At 40.4% G+C, this 12,453-nt stretch overlaps 1 protein-coding gene across 2 annotated transcripts in view; it reads right to left on the reverse strand.

The window, feature by feature from the left end:
• Nucleotides 1-12,453, reverse strand: part of LOC131893675 (zwei Ig domain protein zig-8-like) — a 48,022-nt gene that overhangs the window by 7,380 nt on the left and 28,189 nt on the right. The gene's annotated exons all lie outside the window — the stretch shown is intronic.

The raw sequence follows: 12,453 nt of genomic DNA on the forward strand, positions 1-12,453 counted from the left end.
AGCTTCCATAATGTGGGATCCTGGAGGCTTGATACTACTGGAATTGGGCTTTAAAAACCTTTTAATGTGAATCACTGATGTGATCAATCACAGTGGTGTTCTCATTTTTTTTTAATGTAAAATATTTGGATGAATCTCATAGAATTCTCATAGAACACCTAAGACTAGCCGAACGTAACCATTGCGGAAGTAAGTTACCCAAACATAAAGGGACATGTATAAGATCCAATGAATGTTTTGTTTTCTCAGCTTAACCGACGAATGTTACGCAGTGGTTAAAAAACTTATCAAGTTTCTAGAAAGAGGCCGAAACATATCTTGGCACTTTTCTGACGGTCAAAACAGCTAGCAGAAAATTTGAATTTATTGCTTGTTGGATTTCTAGCGCTGATTAAAAACTTGGCCTAAAACATTTAAGGAGTTATAGGTTTCAAAAACCTTCTTGATGGAAGTTTGGTCAATATGTATTCAGTAATTGAATTCAAATCAGAATATGACCTATTTAACCATTGTTGATTTATATGGAAATGAATGGTCCTATCGTAATGCGCTTTGGCTCCAAAATGCCTTGGTTATATTTGAACTCAAATTCCCAACCAAACAACATGAATTTTCAAAGCCACAAAAATAAAATGATATTTTTCTTTATATTGGTGAATATACAAAACAAGCTCAAAGTGTTATTCGACATCACTTAAAGCTCTCCAAGTATGCTTTTTGAAAATTAGTTTTGAATTATTAAAACTAGCACCATGTTAAACAGTCAATAAAAATTTCAAGAAATTCATTGAGCTCTCCAAGAAGCACATTTTACTCAATTTTAATCGCTTTTCTATATACCTTGATTTCAACAAGGTCTTCCGAAAAGCCTAAATCACTCAAACTATCCCTTGCTTGTATTTTCTTTACAATTCGAGTGAAGGTTTTTAGTAATGCCCTTGACATTTGCAAAATGTGTTTTTCGAAAACTTATATTTTTAATGCGTAAAATGACACTTTTAGCAATAAACAAAAAATAATACTTTTTACATATGCAAGTTTCAAATTCGAACTAGAAATCCATGAAGCAATAAGATTAATGTTCTTTCTTATAGTCGTGCGAGGTCGAAAAGTGCCAAAAAGTACTAGGACATTCGTATCAAGAGCTTCTAAAATGCCATTGGTAAAACCAACGGGGTTGAGAATTGACTTTCAATGTTAAAAAGGAGGTGAACGCACGTCTTTGTGAGTAAATAATTTCCTAAAACATTTAGAAACTCTACCTCTAGGCATTAGCAATAACTGATATGGGATCTCAACAATGGTTGAGTAGTCCAAGGTGCCAGGCACCTCGAAATGGCTTCCATTTGGAGCGAGCCGCAACGTTTCATGTCGTTCGGAGAGTCTGTGGTCTTTGAATTCCAGGCACGTCCCTTCTCCGACTCCATTTTTCGACTGTTTCCGAGAGTTGAACCAATGTTCTGCTTTTACTTTCCCGTCCTCTTCGTTATTCACGGGCGACCATTGAAACTGGCGGACAGTTCTAAATGAGCCCCGATAAACATTGATCATCCCAAACCGAAATAATACACACCAATCAATGGCTAGTTAGGCAGTTAGGCCCATCTTCCAGGGACCGGATGCCACGCCACAAGTAACTGAGAGCCGATAGTTTGCATTTTCTCATCTAGGAAGATGCAACTAAAAGAGGCAGGCCTGGGTCCCTTCCCATTTATTTGAGCCTTATGTAAATGATCATTGCAGAAGGAAAATCGTCCTCCTTAAAGGTCGAAAGGCATCGACACAATTGAGAATACGTTTACTTGAGGCGGTTATAAAGGTCAATCCGCTTGATTCAAAACTTGCAATACAAATGGTTTATCTCACGATGTTATCAGCTAGGTTTTGGTCCCAACTTTAGACAACAATCTGTTTTTATTTTAATACACTTGTGTACGTGAATCGGCCGGGCTGACATTTCAAATTCTATGGGAGTAGAAAATAGTGAAAGCTCGGTCACATTGATGTGAGTAAACCCTTGTTGCAATTTGGCGTTCAATCGTCTTTTTTTGCATCTATTGGTTTCAGATTGTAAAAGCATCCCAAATACTCAATCTAATCTGGAACAAGTTAAAGAAAAAGACACCCTATGTACTCTAGTATAAACGAATAGACACGACCTGGTGGAATCCCCTGTTGAATTTCAAGACCAAAGGCCGAGATCTCGCTCCGAGCAGAAGGACCATTTGAGGCCATAAATCAGAAAGACCCACTCAAGGCACTCAAGGCCGCCGACCTTCCTTCCGGCGAGTCGTCTCATCTTGGCGCCGAATGCAACAACTTTGGGGGTTCCCTCGTCCTCAATAGGAGGGTCAATTTGGACCCCTGACAATCCCTTCTGGGACGTTGGTCCCCATTCTTGAGAACAGGCCAAGGATCAAGTCACCTATCTGTCCTGGAATCTGGGTGTCTGAGTTTGCAAGCCAGGCACACACTCCGAGATCCTGTCACACGAAGCTCAAACGAAGAATTGGTCTGGATATCTCTCCTAATGGTCCCATCAAAGGTTTCCCTTTTTTTCACCCAGGCGTCTTGTGCTATGGCCTTAAATGGCCTCCATCCTTACTATTCCTAATCATCACGTTGAATCCACAGTTGACATTCTCCAAGTGACTCCGGAGCATAATAATCAAAGCTTGCCGTTCCACTTGGACAAACAAAAAGAGAGCTCTTCTTGATCAAAAACTTGCCCCATGCAATCAGTTGCAAACTTGGGACCTTGACATTAGGTTCCGCCACCACTACAGCGCCACTATTACTTCCCCCACCAACACCCGACCACTACTCCAGTAGTGGACAAGAAAGGCCGCCCAGAACGAGAAATGAAGACCTGATAGTTATCAAGAAACTTGAAGCAATTCCCCCTTCTTCCCCCTCTTCCCCGGCCTTCCTTCTAATCCCTGGCCAACAAAAAGTGCTCCAATCCAAGGAAACCAGGAATAGAAGTCTTCGCATTAGATATTTGATAGCACCACTTCCCAGTCACCTCCAATGGGATCAAATAAAACACACAATCCTCCCTGTCTTAACATGGAACCACTTGATTGCTTCAAAAGGAGGGGAATCGAGGGAACAGCTTGGCCAAGAAGTGACTGAATGAAAGAGATTCGTAATAGCCCCGACAGGAGTCGTTTTCGTTGGTCTAAATCAAGTGATTAGGACGTTCTAGCGCTTCAAGGATCCCCTTTTTCGGGTTCAAGAGGAACAATGGAAATTTATGGGCCATTCGAGTCGCCCCAAGGTCTTACTCATGGCTAGTACACATCCAGACTGGTTTAATTAACTAAATCTCCAGGAATGGACAGGCTTTCCATATAGTAATGAAGAAGCTCCATTTAGGTTTGGTGGAGTAGTGATTGCGATAGTCTCTTTCGTAGAAATAGACATGGCATTAAAACATTATTCCGATTGACACAACAACAAACCTCATAAAAATCCTTATCATCAAATAAAAAGGACGCTAAACCACAATTGTTTGTCAAGGCCCATGAACCGCAAATCACGAAAAACTCGATGTTATACGTTCCTCTTGATTAGTTTCCTTTTCATTTAATACTTAGTCAAATAATCGATCACGAAGTAAGTGAGCAAGCGAGAGAACGAACCAGCGAGCAACAAACCAAAGGCCAAGAAAAATAATGAAGAGAAACCAATCTCAGCGCCACGAATGAATTTTTGTTATCAGATAATAGCTTACTCGACCTTTCACCCAGGCTTCTTTCTACCTTTGACCACTCTCGTTTTCGCTTGTCCATTGGTTGGACTCATAATTGGAGGGGTTTATGGGGTTTATTCTATTCTCTAAAAGTGACAGAGGAGCCCTGTGTAAGATTTGAGGCCTCCGTTGAGTGGCAGTACTAGCTAGTACCTTGTTGGTAGGATATAGTATATGTTTTTGACATGGCAATACCCTTCAAGCTAGTATTCCAACCCGAGGGAGCTTAGTTTGACGTGGGATGGACGGAATGGACCAAGAGCAAGGGAGGCAGAGAGGGGAACGGCTCGAGGTTTGGGAGCTGGGAAACTTTGAAAATTCTTCTTTTGCTTTGGACAGATTTATGGTTGTTCCTCTTTCTCTCCTTTGAAGCTTTGGGGATCAATAGTCCCACTCACTCCTTCATTCTCGAAGTGAACCGGGTCCACAACGGGAAATATTTGTTATGTACTGGTGGAACAACATTAACTGGGGACATTGGCTGCGAGACGACATCCCATAACGACAGAGACCCGGAAAAGGAAATGGGAAACGGATCAAACATGGGTTTTCGATGGGAAGGAAAATGGTCTTTTTTCCGGGTGTATCTACACGTTTTTTTTGACAAATCATGCCCACCCCATTGCACGTTTGGGGATAGATGGTCGTCGTGGGGAGTGAAATGGGCTGTTGACAAATCCCACCCCTAATTAAAAGTGATATCAACTGAGAATAATGGCTTTGCATTTCGAATGGCCTCATGCACTTTCCGTGGAACCACTGACAAAATTAAGTGCGAGAAGGACAGTTGCGGGAATGGTCACGGACACTTCCAAGCCCGATGCATCGGACCTGCTCCGCTCAGTGAGCCGGGAACAATCTGAGCTCTCTTAATGTACCTTGAGCACATTGGTGTACGGTATATATGTGGGGACGGTGAGTCTTCACTAAGAAGAGTTTTCATTCTTGTTTATTTTATTGGACAGCTAATGTCATTGCCAAGAAATGTTTACGATCTAAACTAGCCGTGCAATCCAATCCAATCGTGCGTCGCTCAAACGACAGCCAACGACACGAAAGGCCCACTGCCAAATAAAAAGCCATTGGTGAAAATTTACTCGCTCCTTCACCTGATGGACTTTTGTCATAAACATGTAAGTGAGTGGACCACGTCAAACAATTCTCAATTCCTCGAGGAGCATTCAATGCAATCGTTCCCCTTGGTTGGTGTCCTTCTGACAATAGATTCCGCTCATGAGAAACTATTGGACCGGGATCTTGCATTTGGAGACAGGCGTTCAGTGGATCACCTCATATTTGTCCCTCCATTATTGGAAGAGGCAAGCGTCGTAAATTTTAACGTCTTGCCAATCGCGATTGTATCTAAAAATGAATATTGGACACCACGGAAACATTTGCCGAAAATTGATGGACACGTTTTCAAAATTTTGTTGTATTTTGATATCAAGACCAAATACGCCGCTCAAGTTACAGCCTTAATATTTGCCATAATATTTTGCCCATTATTAAGACAATCATCGATCACGCTCAAAACATCTTGGAGCGTGTCTGCGTGATCATTTTTAATGTATTTTAACCCACCATTGTCTTGTCTTTTTGTGCACTAATATAAATTGCAACGTCTGTTCGCTATCTACGTAGATGAGGGCTGTATTGTTGAAATGAAATCACAAGGAGAACTTAGACACTGAGACAATGCGCTGTGCAAATAAAAAAGATCTGTCTGTTGACTCTGCAATATATTATGATGCGGAATGGGTCTGGTTGTTTTTTGTTGTGTCTGTATAAATGAGAGCAAAAATGACGAATAAACTGTTCTACGACAGAGTGTATCTCAAGGGCCAAATATGAAACTCAAGCGAGTTCTAACGAAGAACTTCGAAACGTAACAGCTTCTTGATTGTTCAGCTTCTTTTTTTTTGGAAAACAATTACCCATCAAGGTTAAAAACCGTTTTCCCGCTCTCACAGCGCTGACATTTAAACAGGTGAATAATCAACAATTAAGGCAATTTGAACTATAATTTTTTGAGCTTGCGTTACCAACTATGAAACATGGTTGAAATCATTTTCATAGATCAATTCTTTGAATACTTGTTGGATCCGTGGCACTTGACAGAAATAAAGAAGTCCCTTCGTTGACGCACAAAGAATGGCGGAACTTGAAAGGGTTCTTCCGTGTTTGCTGAAGGCTTTCAGCTTTGGTGGTGGTGTTGGTCCAACTTCTTAGTGGAAGTTTATGTCGTGGTCAATAGAGGCAGTCAAGTGGATTGGCGGTGTGACTATCAAACATCACTTGATTGAATGCTATGAGGTGGTTTCTCTTGATCGAAAGAGGATCAAAGCATGGCTCTCCAACTTCAATCATATCGAGAATACGGCCCTTTTCACCTTTGTATCCGAGAATAGATTAGGCCTTTATTTCGTTTTCGAAAATATTGGCCATATCGAGAAAGACAAATGTTGTTCTACTGTAATTGCTATTATTTAGCCTCAGGAGCAAAAGGAGACCGAAATGGGCAAAATTTTGTTCATAAGGTGATTGGCCAAAAAAAATGTTAGAGTAGTTCAAAATTATATGCTTTTTGAAAGGTTTCCAAACGCAAATTTTCGAAAAGTGAAAGTAATGAAGTCTCTGAGTTGTGAGTATGTCTTGACCATTTTGATCACAAGTCTGTTTTCATATGGAAGATAATTCATGTCATGCTCATACTTAAATATGGGTGGGTCTAATACATTTGAAATCAATTTTGAACGAGACCCTTTTCATTCACTTCTAAAAAAAAATTTGAACCTTGCGTGCCACACCCATTATCTCTTTCTACCCATTTAACATGTAACATCTTGAATATGCGATGCCATATCATTAAATAACGGATTTATATTGGTTTGACAGAGCTAAATATCGAATAATTCATTCCAAAGTTATAGTTGAATGATAAATATTTTCCTAAATTTCCTAGATTGCTTTGACTTGCCTCAAACCATTAGATTGGTGGTAGTAGAAAACCCTTGATCCTTAATTAAGCGACTCGTAAAGGGCAAACTTAGCTAAACTGGCATCAGTTTTTTTACTAGTCTTGGCCAATAATCTCTTTTGCACGGTTCTTTTTAGTAAAAACAGAGTGCTTTTTGACAACAAAGATAAAGTTTTGAAAGCACAGAGTATCCAGTGTTCAAAACAGGTCATGCCACAAGTTAGGCGCAATTTTTCTTAAGTTTTTATATTCTATGCAAAAAAGCCAAATCAAAATTTTGTAGAAAATAAAATCCCAAAAGATTGCTTTGGGTTTTTTCCTTCTCAAAATAGCGGGCAAAGATTATGATTTGGTTCTATCTGGCCTTCTAGGTGATGCTTAAGGCATGTTTTTTCACGTGAATCACCCGGCCCATCATCAAATAGAGAAAGGTGGAGACAAACTTCAGGGTTGTTCACATTTTTGACATTTTCTAAGATTTTTAATTTCTTTAAAAACGTGTGCCTACATCATAATAGTGTTGGTGGTTATTTCAGAATGCGATAAGAATCCTCGATGAACCAAAGACATGTTTTTGACTTCATTTCCATCCTTAACTAATGTAGAAAATAGGAGGCCACTGTTGTGCAAAATTTGGTCTATCTCTCCTGTCAATCGGAAGACTGACAAAACATGACCAAGAAGATGAATGGGACTTCTTCGTGCAATTTCTCGACTGTTTTGAAATCGCAGCTTCGTAGCCTGAGGTTGAAGTGATCGATTACGAAAAACTTTGGCAGTCCCAATCGGCACTTAGAATTATGTTACTGGCAAATCGGTGATAATTGTCTGAACACACAACAAAATCGTCGTCAGTAATTACCAAGAGCAGAAACAAAAGGGACCCCTCTTTTGAGGATGTTTCGATGCTACCAAGGATCTTCTTTTGGTGGTTATATTTATTTATTTTCATCAACTAGTTCAGCAACAAGTAAACATTTTCGTGAAACGTTTTCAAACGGAACAACTGAACGGTCAAGAAATGACATCTTTTTTTTACGTATATAAGGTCCTTGCGTTATAAAGAAAATAGTTCACATTCTGATCGTAAGAGTGTGACATTTCAGCTCTTGGGGATTGGTCTCCTGCAAAAGTGCGACATTTTCACATTGATTTGAAGTGCTTTGAAGTGGTTATCTTTCGCAAAATCTTTTAAAATCGTATACAGAAGCAGTCTCAAGTGTAATGCACTAAAGGAATCAACATCTTTATTTTATATGGTAGCTCACAAGGGTTATTTTTCTTATGCTTAACTATCTATCGACGGATTTGAAATTGATTTGCACGTTGAGTAGAAATTTGAGACAGTTTTTCGTAACCGCTTTTCTACTTTCGTCAATTCGGATCATCATCCCCACTTTGGGAAAAGCCAATTACTCATGTGAGGCTCTCTTTGATTTCGGCTCATCGCGCAATTCAATTCCTAATTCGCCTTTTGTTTACTATCCATCATGACTCTTTTCCTTTTTTATTTTGGTCCCATAACAGACTTTGCATAACACGTAAGTCCCCTATTGCTAACAATTTTATAATCAAATAAGCCCTAGTACTGTATCACTGATCAAATTTCCAATCCACTAATAACCTACCAAAACTATTAAAATGTGTGCTGGGGACCTTTTCCCACCTCGGATTGGGAAATGGGACCCTGAAAAGGCCAGATTTAGTGGCAAACCTGACGTGAACTGCCTGAGAAGAAATCCGTCCAAAATCAAAACATTTTTTCATACTCATCTTGAGAGTGAGAGATCCTTTACCGGTTCGTATTAGAAGAGAATCTAAGATACCCTATAGCATGTATCATACAATGCAGTGTCAATTCTCAGACAAGCCGTTTCAATGAATGAGCACTTAATGTTTGTTGGCCTCTGAATGTGACCACAGTTTTCTTGTCTGTAATTGGAAATCAATCATTCACCAGGCAAAATGCTCTTTTAATGAATACCGCACGATCATGAAGAGCTTATAATCTGTAGTCATGTCAGGAAACAATCTTGATTATCTTTAAAGGTTAAAAGCTTTTCAAACTAAAGGTTACTTTATAACGGGCGACAATGGAAAGCTCGACATCTCTCTGAGAATTGAAAGCTTTTCAGATCAAAGCGTTGATCATCTAGGGATGGTGGAGATGGAATGACGATGAAAGATGTAGAAACAGAAACTTAATAGCTTTAAACGAAAGTACTATAGTATGTCTTTTAAAATACCTTGCAATTGACCCCAACCGCATAGATGTTGACTTTTCCTGGTTGTTATGACGATGTTTACTAGATACTAGATTAAAAACCAACCCACTTAAGACCCCCGCCAAACTTTTTTTCCCAAACCTTCAGTGTTTCAAGAAAACTTTCCTCTCACGCAACCTCAGTACAAATGGGAGGTCTCCTGTAGACATAAAGCTGTTGCTGAAACGAATACTGAGCATGGATCACATCCGTTGGAAGGGACATTTAAAGCAAGGATAACTGGGGGTAAGGGTTATAAACCCCATTTATTGTTATGAACGAGTAAGGACAGTTCCATCATCATGGTGGAGGCATCCTTGGAACGAGGCCTTTGTTACGGTTCTCTTTCCCAACATATCTCAATTCCGGGTAATTCTGGACGCAAATTCAAAATGTGCGAGCTGAAAAATTTGGAGTGATACGATGGCTGGATGAGGTGTAAATCCTTGGACCCTTACAAACACATGTTACGTCGACAAAGTATGTCGCTAAGCATAGAAAGATGTGAGACTTCTACATATTTCGATTATTTTTTAGGAATAGCAACGAATACGCAATCTTAACACCTGCTTGAGCCAATCTTCACAAGGGGGAACGGATTGAATTCCATTCGAGGTTTTTTCTCTCGAGAGACTTGCGATTCAGGTTAGAAAAGGAAGCCTCTGGTTTCGAGCCATATTCCATAGAAACTGGTCTCACATGATCCTTTCGGTACTATACAAAGTGAGATTTAAAGTGAGAGTATTTCCTTGTTCATTCCCAAAGTAATTGAAATGTGACAACGAATCCCCTTTCCAACAAAGGACACAGAAATGGAACAAGGACAACAGAACACTCACTGAGTATGTAAGTCCTCTGGCACTTAACCATACATTATTTCGTCCTTTCATACGTCAGGTCCTCCAAGGGGGTTCCGCTACTTCCACCGGTTCCACTCCTTGGATCATTGGGAACCCGACAAGTCTTCTGCTGCCATGTGATGAAGAAGTTCCACATGTTCGTCCCTAGCTGTTGTACACACCTAAGTCTTACCACAGCACTCGCTTTAGACAAAGGCCCTTGGTCTGTCATTTCAGATGTTCATTTATCAAGGGAGCTCGTCTGGAACCTTTTGCTGCGGTCAATGCCAATAGAAGAAAACTGACAAATAGATGGACTTGAGGCTGTCTTCGGGTAGTCCATTCAGTTATCTCTTCGAGCTGTTTAGCTCTCTTGAGTTGGGTGCGTCAAATGAGGGTAATCCCACACGAAAGTAGAACGATTCCATTTTATATTTGCACACCAGCAGATAAGACCAACTCCGATGAGAGGACACCGAAAGACATCCTCTAAGGTCAACTTTTTCTTTGAGTTGGTGTGAGCGCCAATCTAACGAAGGAGAAAAAGTCGAATGGACGTCGTTGCCATGTTACCTTAGGCTCTAGAGATCCGTGGAAATTCTCATGGGCAAAGGACTATTTTTGCGAAATAACTCATACGAACACAAGGGACAAGTGGCGACTTTTGCGTCATGACTTTCTCTGACCCATTTTGCTATTTCAAATCCGTCTTGCGGAGAAAGCTTCTTTTCATAAATCAATATTGATTATCCTATTCCCGTTTCATCGTACAAGGCCGGACTTAATTAGATGATTGCTCTCAAAAGGCTTGGCCAAAGGCCCACAAATGGGCACATAGGATAAGCGATAAAGATTTCCGCCTCTGTGTGATTAAATCTCTCTTCAGGATCAACAACAGTGCCAGGTAGTCAGTCGCGTTATCCTGAACAAGGTTGCTGAACGAGAGTGCCAAAAAGGCTCAAGCACGCAGCCTCCGAGATAACAGTATTTTTTGGCACAAGCCTCAAACCAACCACCGAGGCTCCGACAATCAGATATAATCACAACTGAAAAAGGCCTCCCTTCAGAAAAAAACAGCCACTCGGACTAAGGTTAAGGGCAACGAGAGCACAAATAACCGATCCCAACAGGGTGTCAATGGGACTGACTTAAATGGTTCCACATGTGTGTGGCTCCTTGACTTGTTCCCAATCTGAGCTCATGTATGAGTGATGGAACAACAGGCAGAAGGTGGTAATTCGATTTCAAGTGAACGTTGACTTTGAAGAATTGTTCTGGAGATAAAGAAAAAATAGCTGGAAGCTCGAAAGAAAGTCTCGGTTGTCTCAAGATCCAACTCTAAAGTGAATGTGGGAATGTTCCCTCTTTACAATAGAGGAAGACAAATTTCCTCACTGAAGCACAAGGATCTTATCTTAGTAGGTTTGGCAAGCCTCTCTTCCACAGAGCGTCCAAAGAAGGCTTCAAAGGCCCAACCTATTGAGATTGACAAATATTGACCTGGCGGTGAAATGGAAATTGGAATCGATCTCAGTCTCTGTGGAACGAGCCGTTGCACCCCATTTGTGCTGGTGAAGTGACAGACTTTGTGCCAATTTTTTTGCCATAAAATATGCCTTCTCTGTCTTCTGACACAAAGTGTCAAGTGGGCTAAATACTTGCTAGCAACAGCTGTGAATAAAGTTTGCTTTTCTGCACCACAGTTTTGCCGAAAAGTTGAGAATGTCGGATAAATTCTTGACAAATAGAATATTGGACGATACGACTAACTCATATTTTGACTTTTAGAGTGACAGTACACCACCGATCTCTGCCAAATTCGAGGAGCTATTTATGTTTGAAAAAAAGGGGTTTATTTTGCTCTTATTCTTCCAGTGTTTTCAGAAGGCTGGAAATGGAGAAAGGAACCGGAACATTATAATTTCCATAATGCGACATCAAAAAACTTTGAACTTTCCTCACCTTCTTTGTTCTTTCGGCAGAATTCAAGTGAAAAATGTCAAAATGTTCAACTTTGTAGCAGTTCTGAAAGTCGGGTTATTCGTATGATCTTAACAGATATCTACTGAAGGCCACTCCAAGGCTGAGTTATTTGTGTCAATAGAAAATATGGTCCATTCAAACTTAACGCTGCATAATTCATGCTCTGAGAGAAGAGCAAACAAAAATCCCACCACAATCAATGTACGGACTAATCTCAGAACTCATGTCCTTTGTTCTAGAATCTCATCGATCCTCATACAATGGAAAGTATGTACGTAGCTGAACGTTTCCACAAAACCCTCCATGTTCATAACTATAGCTATGCCAGGCCCAGTATGGTACTAATATCCGATAAGGCTTGCCCCTCTCAACGAGGAAGTTATTATTTTCCACAAGGAAAAACGTAAAAACAATCGGCCTGGTTTTAAAAACACAGAAATCTCTCCCGCCAATTGGTCAATTATGGACTAGACTCCCAACCACTTGAGACTTGTTAAATGAGGTGATTGCGTGCAGATTCGAATGGTATTTTGAGGCTGAATTCTGAATTTAGCCTTCAAAGGTGGATGGAACGACTCGAAGGCCCGTCAAATTGTGATTTTGATTGACTTCTCCGGCCCCTTTAGACCTTCACGT

Source organism: Tigriopus californicus, chromosome 2 (genome assembly GCF_007210705.1).
Source record: "Tigriopus californicus strain San Diego chromosome 2, Tcal_SD_v2.1, whole genome shotgun sequence".
Classification (NCBI taxonomy): Eukaryota; Metazoa; Arthropoda; class Copepoda; order Harpacticoida; family Harpacticidae; genus Tigriopus; species Tigriopus californicus.